At 39.1% G+C, this 10731-nt stretch overlaps 1 protein-coding gene across 1 annotated transcript in view; it reads right to left on the minus strand.

Annotated features, from left to right (window-relative positions):
* Nucleotides 1-10731, minus strand: part of FAM189A1 (family with sequence similarity 189 member A1) — a 1045217-nt gene that overhangs the window by 913184 nt on the left and 121302 nt on the right. The gene's annotated exons all lie outside the window — the stretch shown is intronic.

Below are 10731 nucleotides of genomic sequence, written 5' to 3' on the forward strand. Positions count from 1 at the left end.
GGTGGCATCGTATCTGGCCTCATAGGAATCAGCCTTGAGTTGCAGATGGTGATTCTATCTCCCCCTTGTGAAGATAGAGGAAGTCAAAGGATACCACCCCCATGTCCTTTTTGCAGCCCCCAACTCATAGTGACCCCCATGCACATTGGGACAGAACAGTGCCCAGTCCTGTGCTGTCCCCATGATCAGTTGTGTATTAAACAACTGTGATCCACAGGATTTTCACTGGCTGATTTTCAAAAGTAGATTGCCAGGCCTTTCTTCCTAGTCCGTTTTAGTCTGGAAGTTCCAATGAACTTAGCAACATAGAAACTTCCACTGACAGATGGGTGGAGCCTGCACATGAGACATACTGGTTTGGAACAGAACCTGCATCTCCCACATAGAAGGCAATTCTACCAGTAAATCACCAACAACCTCATATATGTGATATAGTTGTTTTTGTTGTTGTTGTGTGCCATCAAGTCAATTCTGACTCACAGAGAAGACAGAACTACCCCATAGGGATTCCTAGTAATATTTACAGGAGCAGACTGCCAGATATTTTCTCCCATAGAACAGGTGGTGGTTTCAAACCACCAACTTTTGGGTTAGCAGCTCAGTGCTTAAGCCTTGTGCCACAAGGGCTCCTTCATACACATGATAACAATACCTTATTCCACCAAATGTAAGATGATAACAACTATAAGACACATTGTTACTTAATTAGCCACAAAGAAGACAATATGCTACCAATTAAACTCTGAACTAGCATCTACTGTAACAGCACATCCCAACTTCAGACCTGTTGAAATGTGAAAATATGCATATCGTGGATCAGAATACAGCATACATATTAAAATATTAACAGTGATTATTTCACAGTAATAAAATTATGGACAAATGATTTTGCTCATTTGTATTTCCTAAATTTTCTATGGTTGCAGCAGTATGTTGACAGGGAACTGCCAGAAATTCAAGAAGAGGACATAGAATGAAAGATATCATTGCTGATGTGAGATGGATCTTAGCTGAAAGCAAAGAATATCAGAATACTAGAAAGACATTTACCTGTGTGTTTTATTGACTATGCAAAGGCATTTGACTATGTGAATCATAACAAATTATGGACAATGTTGTGAAGAAGGGGAATGCCAGACCACTTAATTGTGCTCATGAGAAACGTGTACACAGACCAAGAGGCAGTCATTCAAACAGAATAAGGGGATACTGCATGGTTTAAAATCAGGAAAGGTGTGTGTCAGGGTTATACTCTTTCACCATGCTTATTAAGTCTGTATGCTGAGCAAATAATCCAAGAAGCTGGACTACATGGAGAAGAATGTGGCATTATGATTAAAAAACTCATTAATACCTTGTGATATGCAGATGACACAACTTTGCTCTCTGAAAGTAAAAAACACTTGAAGCACTTACTGATGAAGACCAAAGACTATAGGCTTCAGTATGGATTATCTAAACATAAAACAAAATTCCTCACAACTGGACCAATAAGCAACATCATGAAAAATGAAAAACAGATGAAGTTGTCAAGGATTTCATTTTACTTAGATCCACACTCAATGCCCATGGAATAAAAGCAGTCAAGAAATCAAATGACTTATAACACTGGGCATATCTGCTGTGAAAGATTTCTTTGAAGTGTTTAAGAGCAAAGATGTCATTCTGAAGACTAAGGTGCACCTGACCTAAGCCATGGTATTTTCAATAAACTCAGAATGCATATGAGAAGTGGACAATGAATAAAGAAGACCAAAGAACAATCAATGCATTTGAATTGTGGTGTTGATGAACAATACGGAATGTACCATGAACTGCTAGAAGAATGAGCAAATCTGTGCTGGAGGAAATACAGCCGGAATGCTCCTTAGACGCAAAAATGGCCAGACTTCGTCTCTCTTACTGTGCTCATGTTGTTAGAAGGAATCAGTACCTGGAGAAGGATATCATGCTAAGTAAAGCAGAGGATCAGCAAAAAAAGGGAAGGCTCTCAATAAGATGGATTGGCACAGTGGGTGTAATGATGACCTCAGCACGGCAACAATTTTAAGAATGGCACAGGACTAAGCAATGTTTCCTTCTGGTGTACACAGACTCACTGTGAGTCAGAACCAACTCGATGGCACCTAACAACAACAACAACAAATTTTCTACAGTGAACTATATTACTGCAAAAATTAGAAAAATGGTAAAAAGATATTATTTTAAAGGGGAAAGAAAACTAAATAAACCAACCATATTTACCATGAAACTAATGAAACCTACACTTCATGGCCTCCCACATGCCAGGCTACTTACAATGTCCCTGAGAAAGGCAACTTTGCTTGCATTTGTAGTTTTGTATTATTTTTCATAAAAGGACCCTCCCAAACAACATATGGCATCAACAAGTGTAAAGTATCTAATATGTCTGTACTGACTTCTCTGAAAGAGAGAAATGAAAACATTTTCAACTTAGGTAAGGACACAAGCAAACACTGATAATCTCACTATACTGAGCTGAATGAGGGTTTTTATGGCTAGAGATAGAATTCAAAAAACCAAAGTATGAGTCCTTGCCAATTCACCTTATGTACAGCCACCACCCATCTGTCAGTGGGGGCTTATGCTTTGCTATGATGCTGAACAGGTATCAGTGGAGCTTATAAACTAAGACTTAGGAAGAAAGATCTGGCAATCTACTTATGAAAATCAGCCAATGAAAACCTTACGGTCATAATAGTCCAGTCCCATTGTGCACAGGGTCACCATGAGTTGGGGGATGACACAATGGCGCTAAAAACAACAACACTGGATTGAACAGCATCCCAAAAATGCACATCAAACTGGAACCTGTGAATGTGACCTTACTTCGAAATAAGATCTTTGCAGATATAATCAAATTAAAATGAGATTATTAGGTGGGCTGTAATCCAATGACTCACACTATTATATGTGGGAAATCTAGCCATAAACACACCCAGAGGGAAAACGGTCATGTGAATAAAGTTGTAAAAATTGGAGTTATGCTACGATGAGCCAAAAAATGCCAACCAGAAGCTGGAAGAGGCAAGGAAAGACTCTTCCCTAGAACCACTGAAGGTAGCACGGTGCTTCTAGAAACCTTGATTTTGGACTTTTCGCCTCCAAAACTGTGAAAGAAAAATGTCTGTGTTTTAAGCCACCCAGTTTGCAGTAACCTGTTATGGCAGCCCTAGGAGACTAATACACACACACCTAGGTGGTAAAACTAATATTCTCCCTCTCATAACTACCACTCCTGTCCTCCTTCTTTAATGCCTATACTTGCTCATGCATAATCCACAGGGGCACTCTCAGTTCTTTAAGCCACTTGCAGGCTCTGCACTGCTGAAGTTTTGTACATAAATGGTGAGCTGCCAATGTTTTGTAAATGCCACAGGGAGTGTTCACCCAATGGTTCTTTCTTTTCTTTGGAATTTCTCTAGTTCTTTAAAAAGTCAGCTTCTTTTCATCTGCAGTGAGATTTTCTTTTTAAATCCCTCTTTAAACATTTCCTTTTGTGTGATGTCTTAGCCTTAAGTATTGAATCTTAAGGAAAAACTATTTTCCATTCATTGCCTTGTTTTATATATGCACTCTATGACCTTTCAAAATTGCAAAATAAAGAATCTCAGGGGCAAAGAGGGCCACCTGGTTTGGACTGGTTTGTCATCTGTCAATAAAAGAAACAAATGCCCCAACTCCAAAGGCCTAAAGCCATACACAACAGCCCTTTACCAAATGAACTGTGATGTTGAACATCAAAATATAAAGCTGCTAAAAGTTGAAGTCTATTTGAAAAGTGACAGAAAGACCTAAGGTTCCACAAAACCTGAGACAAAAACCACTCATCTGCATTATCATCAAGCAAGAAACAAACAATACAGGGTTTTTGCCTCTGCAAAAGTCACATCTCCACCACCTTGTCCATGGAAGCAGGGAGCGTACCCACAGTGCTAATGTACCTACACACAGTACTACAGGGGCCATTGCATGGCACACCCTGAAAGGTGTGGGGCTGATGGACAAATACTCTCATTTTAGCAAGACTAAAACATTCATTCAGCCAATCACCAAAGGTGACATTTTCTCCAGTTTAAAAACAAACAGTACCCCCTTCTAGACCCTGCCAGTCTGTCTTTATTCGACATGAAGTCTTTCCTATCTGAATGTGAATTCTCAGTTTACTGGGCACACCTCCTCGTGCCAGAAAACAGTTCTGACTCCATGTCCCATTTCTGTGGTGGAGCTGCACCAAGATCCAGGGTACATCTGTGTATTTAATATATTTATAAGGGCCCTACTCTGTGCTTGGCATTGTTCTAGACCATCAGAGAACAAAACAAACTACAATCTCCCCATGTAGAGTTCACATCCTAGTGGGGAGGCCTCCTAAGTGAATAAATTAAGCACTTAAAAGGGTGATAAATGGTACAGGGTAAAAATGAAGCAACAAAAGGGGGGTGCAGAGAAAGAGAATAGCCTAATTTTGAATAGAGCAGTCAGGATTGTTCTCATGGAAATTTACCACTGAGGAAAGAAAGAGTTGAGGGGGTAAGAAAGAGAGTCATGAGAACATCTGAGGAAGAAGGGAGGGAAGGCCAAGTTAAAGGCGCTGCAGGGGAGCGTGCCTGGTAATGGGAGGAAGCCTGCCTGGCCACTGTAGGGTTAGCAGGACAAGGGAAAGAGGAATGACCCCTCAGGTCTGAGGGAAGTGACTGGGGGCCGATCACAGACTCTCTGCTTTTATGCAAAGGGAAGTAGGGAGCAGAGTATTGACATTCTGAGCTACATATGAGCCAACCACTTTGGGGCAGCAGACGGACAGGTGGCATTCTAGCTTCCAAACATAGGTGGGCAGTGAGGAAGCCATGGCAGTCATTTGGACAAGATGATAGCAGTCTGGCCCTGCAGCAGCAAAGGAGCAGAGACAAGTAAGTACACCCACTCCTCACTTACTAACATGGTTCAGTTGCAAAGACCAGGCTGTTATGCAAAAATGAGTATTATACAAAACTGAAGGATGACCAATCAGATCACAAAATGGAGGATGACTACATCATTACATAACTGCCAAATTACATCATTACATAACTGCCAAACCACTGAGAATCATGGCCTAGCCAAGCTGACACATAACTTGAACCATCACAGACAGCATTACTCTGGCCTCACACCTTGTAATTCTTTACTGCCACACATACATTGTTTATAACATAATATTCGGATAGATTTTTTACTACTGTAGCAAATGCAAAATGTGACATAACAAGATAGGTGACAAGTGAAGAGTAAGTATAGTCACATTCTAAAGAAGTCACATTCTTCACAATGTAACAGGATTTGCTAATGGACTGACATGGGGTGGGCACACAGTCAAGGATGGCTCTCAAGTAAGCAGGCTAAGAAAGACTGAGCTGTCATGCATGGGGGGAGCGGGGGAGCCTGCAAAGGGCACCCTAAACCCAGTCTGAGATACTGACTTTGAGAATTTCTTGGGCGTCTGCCTGGTTGACCCGTGCTCCCCTGGAGGATGAAAAATCAGATCACAAAAGAGGATGACTACATCATTACATAATTGTCAAATTACATCATTACATAACTGACAATTACATCATTACATAACTGCCAAACCACTGAGAATCATGGCCTAGCCAAGCTGATACATAATTTGAACCATCACAGACAGCATTACTCTGGCCTCACACCCTGGAATTCTTTACTGCCACCAGGCTCCTAAATATTTCCTCCTTCCTCACTCACAGACTTTACATCCTTTCTTCCCTCTGCAGGGCCACTGTCACTCTGGGTCCACTATCAGTTTAGGTGAAAATTCCCAACTTTAACGCACTTCTGGTCACTACTTTATCAGTAGCTACATAACGCACACCTGCATTTTCAGAACAACTCCACAGACATCTTTTGTAAACTAAAAGCCACCGCTTTTCTAAAGGTGGATAGCACAAAAAAAAGTTCTGTGAAAAAGCACTGAACTTTTTCAGCCAGGGTGAATACATTAAAAGAGTAATGAATGGAGAATGAAAAAGTAAACGATGGACAGAAGCAGAAGGCTCAGAAATTTTCAAAGGCACTTAAGCCAGTTCCCCAAAAGACACCCAGCTAGTCATCAGTTACTTCCACCAGGGAGAGAGGACACTACAACACTACCCATGATCTCAATAAGGACCCACTCATTTTGTCTATAAAAGAAGCACCTTAGTAAAATAAGGAAGGTAGTAGAAAATCTGCTTTAAAGTCCTTCTCCAGAATTTTAGAAAGAAAAGTTTTGACCCTTCTTCAAGAAATTTCAGAAATTTAAAATTAAGAAAGGACTTCCTGAAGCCTTGAATAATTGTAACACAACCTTTTCAACCACTCAACAAATCCTGATTGAAAGGCAAGACTCTGAGATAGACCCCACCACCAGAGATTCTAAGAGGTCAGCCCTGGGCCCAGACCCTGAAGACCTTCTGTTGATAGATAAGAGATCCCCTACACATGCATCTAGGAGCTCTAGTAGCATAGTGCCTAAGGCACTTGACTGCTAACCAGAAGGCTGGCGGTTCAAACCCACCAGCCACTCCTTGGAAGGAAGATGAGGCAATCTACTTCTGTAGTGATACTGCCTCGGCAACCCAAGGAGAGGTTGCTATGAGTCGGGTCCAACTGAAGGGCACATAACAACAACATACATGCATCTAGGAGTCCTATGTAGAGCAAACAGTAATGCACTCCACTGCTAACCAAAAGGCTCAAGGTTGGAATCTACCCAGAGGTGCCTTGGAAGAAAGGCCTGGCAATCTGTTTCTGAAAAATTAGCCATCTGAAACCTTAGGGAACACAGTTCTACTTTCACACAAACAGGGTCGACTTTATGGCAACTGGTTAATCTGTACAAAATAAAGGAGAAGATCAAAAGCTAGCCAAAGCATAAGACTTACCATAAGGCAAATTTACAATGACATTTTAAGAATGGTTGCTTAAAATAGCTTATGGTATTATGTTCAAGAATAAATGATTATAGCCACCAAGCAGTAATTGTGAAACACAGAGTGCATAACGGCAATTACGTGGAGCAATTGAATACAGCAAATAAGTCATGAATCCATACTACTGATGCTCACTTTCTGAAAGAAGATATGTGTGTTGACAGTTCCCAGGAGGAAAGCAGAATGGAAACGGGACACCATAGTTTTGCACAGGATCTGTGCAGCACAAGTGCACATGAGTGAGAGTGGGGAGACCTCTATGAGAATGCAGTGTCACTCACCAAAGGCAGGCCTACCCTGACTCTGCCAGCTGTCACCTTATGAAATCAATTAAAAAGGAAAAAATGATGGAAGCACAGAAGCTGGACAAGCCTCTCAGGCTGCACATGAAACAGGAAACATGGAGGAAAAAAAAAAGAACACCAGCATGCTAATGATTACACTAATGCCATCACTGATTAACTATTAATGCAAGAGTATTGATGGAAGTCATGAGCAGAATTTACACTCTGGAAAACCAAACTGGTTATAGAAGAAAACACCTCAAAAATGCTCCCAGAATGCAAAAATAAAAAAGAACAATATCTAACAAGGTCTAATAGAGTGAGAGAAAAGAGAAGAGGTCATTGAAGACAAGAGCAAGGTGTAGACTGAAGGTGTTTCAAGATGAACTGCTAATGTTTTTCAAAAAAAATTTTATGCACATATTCAGTACAAAAGCAGACACTTAGTCTATGGAAGAAAATATCTTCTCCACCCATAAGTATTTTTAGATGCTTCCTGAAATTCTCTCTTAAGCCATACTTAGTAAAGACACAAAGTTGTTTTACCAAGTCAGAAAAAGAAGTCTACATATTATTTGGAGCATTGTATTTCCTAAAATTCTCTCTCTCTCTCTATATATGTGTGTGTGTGTGTGTGTGTGTGTGTGTGTGTGTGTATCAGTAGATAATAAGTCCCTTTTAAGCTAAATTAATAATGAGATCAAGTACAATTTAAGAAGCTCTGGTGTTGCAGTGCTTAAGGCATTGGAAGCTAACCAAAGGTTGGTGGTTTGAACCCACAAGCCACTCTGCAGGAGAAAGATGAAGCAGTCTGCTTCCTTAATGATTTACAGCCTTAGAAACCCTATGGGTGTTGCTATGAGTCAGAATCGACTTGATGGCAGTGAATTTGGGTTTTTTTTTTCTTTTGGATATTTACATGACATTAATTTTAAAAACAGCTTTTTAAAACAATGGCAGATAAATGTACACTTTAAACTATCAGGTAAAGCTGAACAAAGTTAACTATCATTTATTTGGGTGATTAGAGAATAAACTGACCATAAAAGATCCACACAACTCTGATTTATGACCTGTGGATTCATTTTCTACTTTTATCCTTCCAGAATTATTTCAATTACTCATTCTCAATACTCTGTCACACACACACACACACACACACACACAAAACTGGAATGCCCAGTCTGACAACCCAACCTGTTTTAATGTACATACAACTTGAACCTACAAAACAGCCCTGGAAATAACAATATTGAAAACTCTTTTGTGAAACTCTGTAAGAACTAATAAACAAGGTTAAGAAGGTGCAGAATACAAGACCAATAATCATTTAAAAAAAAAAATGCACTTGTATTCTATTGCTAGTAACAGTTGTACTAGCAATAATCAGAAACTGAAATTAAAAACAGCATTATTCACATTATCATAAAAAAAATATGAAATACATACGTATAATCTGCCAAAACTGTGTACTATAAAAGCTATTCATTGAAAACCACAAAGCATTACTGAGAGTAACTAAAGTCCTCAGTAAATGGTCTCAATAACATGTTCATGGGGCAGAAGATTCATTATTGTTACATCTATTCTCCCGAAATATAGCAGTAGTTTAAACTGGGGGTGACTCTGGCCTCCAGGGGACATTTGTCAGTGTCTGGAAACACTTTTGGTTGTAACAACTTACAGATGAAGGTGCTTACTGGCATCTAATAGGTCTAGGCCAGGCATGCTGCTAAACATCCCACAACGACAGGGCAGCTCAACAAAGAGGTATCCAGCCCAAAATGTCAACAGTATTAAGGTTGAGAAATATAATCTATAGATTTAATGCAACTGAAATAAAAATACCAGCAGGTTTAGTTGTAAACTTGAGAAATTCTAAAATTCATACAGAAGTGCAAAGTATACAGAATAACTAAAATAAAACAACTTTAATAGACAAATAACAAAGTTGGACCAACACTACCTGATATGATGATGTAATGCAAAAGTTCGAGTATTTGGGGAGATAAGTCTCCATGAATTTCTGCATAGTCTGAAGTTTTTGAGCAAACAATACTGAAAAATTTCTGCATAGTCTGAGTTTTATGACCAAGTAACAGTGGATGATTTGAATGCCTTGAAAGCTATAGATAGTGTGTTGCTAAGTTTCCCTGGAGCTATGTGCTTATATTCCATAGTAATAAACCTGGAAAACTTCCCTAAGGGGCAGATATATAAATTCAGACATTCATAATTTCAGGGTTCCTCTCTTGTGATGCAACTCCACTGCACACACAGGTGAGCATCTGGCACTCATCAAGTCAACTCTTGGGGGGGAGGGACTGAAAGATGCACTATAAGCAATAAAATGTCTATTCTCTGATCTAGAGACCTCATGTTAAGATCACCTTACTTAAGCTAAGACTGAGAGAATTTGTTGCTAGCTGACTGACTTGCCCCATAAGAAATACTCAAGGGAGTCCCTCAAGCTGAAATGAAAGAACACTAGATAGTAACTCAAATCCACATGAAGAAAAAAAAAAGAACATAAGTAATGACAGCTACATAATAAGTATTAAAAAACAACATAAATGTATTTTTGTTTGTAATACTTTTCTTCTCCTACCTGATTTAAAAAATAACTGCCAAAAGTAGTAATTATAAACCTGCGTTCATGGGCACACAATGTATAAAGATGCAATATGTATGACAACACCACCACAAAAGAAGGGATGGGAGAAAATGGAGCTATATAAAAGCAGTTTTTGTATGCTACTGTGATTAAGTTGGTATTAATCTGAACTAGATTCTTATAAATTATGGCATTAATTTCAATCTCCAAAATAACGACTATGAAATAATTTTCTAAAATATAGTAAAGGAATGGCTAAGGAAATACAAATGATTCACTAGAAATTAATACAAAAGAAGGCAGTACTAGAGAAATAGAGGCTCAACAAACATATAAGACATATGGCAAACATAAATCCTACCTTACCAGTAATTACATTAAGTGTAAATGGCCTAAACATACAACTGAAAGGCAGACACTGAAAGAGTGGATTAAAAATATGATCCAATTATATGCTATCTACAGGGACATACTTTAGATCCAAAGAGACAAATAGGTTGAAAATCAAAAGATGGAAAAAGATATACTATGAAAACAGTAACTTAAGAGAGTTGGAATAGCCATACTACCATCAGAAAACTTAGACTTCAAAACAAAAAAATATTACTTAATACAAATAAGAACATTTAATAATAATAGGAAGATCACTAGATCACTCCATTTAGAACATAAAACAATCATAAATATATATGCACCTAACAACAGAGTTCTAAATCACATGAAGCACAACCAAACAAAACCAAATCCATTGCCGTCGAGTCAGACCCGACTCATAGCGACCCCTCCTTGGGTTTCCGAGGCAGTATCACTATGGAAGTAGATTGCCCCATCTTCCTTCTGAGGA

This window comes from Orycteropus afer, unplaced genomic scaffold (genome assembly GCF_000298275.1).
Source record: "Orycteropus afer afer isolate SDZICR_OR568_19922 unplaced genomic scaffold, OryAfe1.0 scaffold00609, whole genome shotgun sequence".
In the NCBI taxonomy this organism is placed as follows: Eukaryota; Metazoa; Chordata; class Mammalia; order Tubulidentata; family Orycteropodidae; genus Orycteropus; species Orycteropus afer.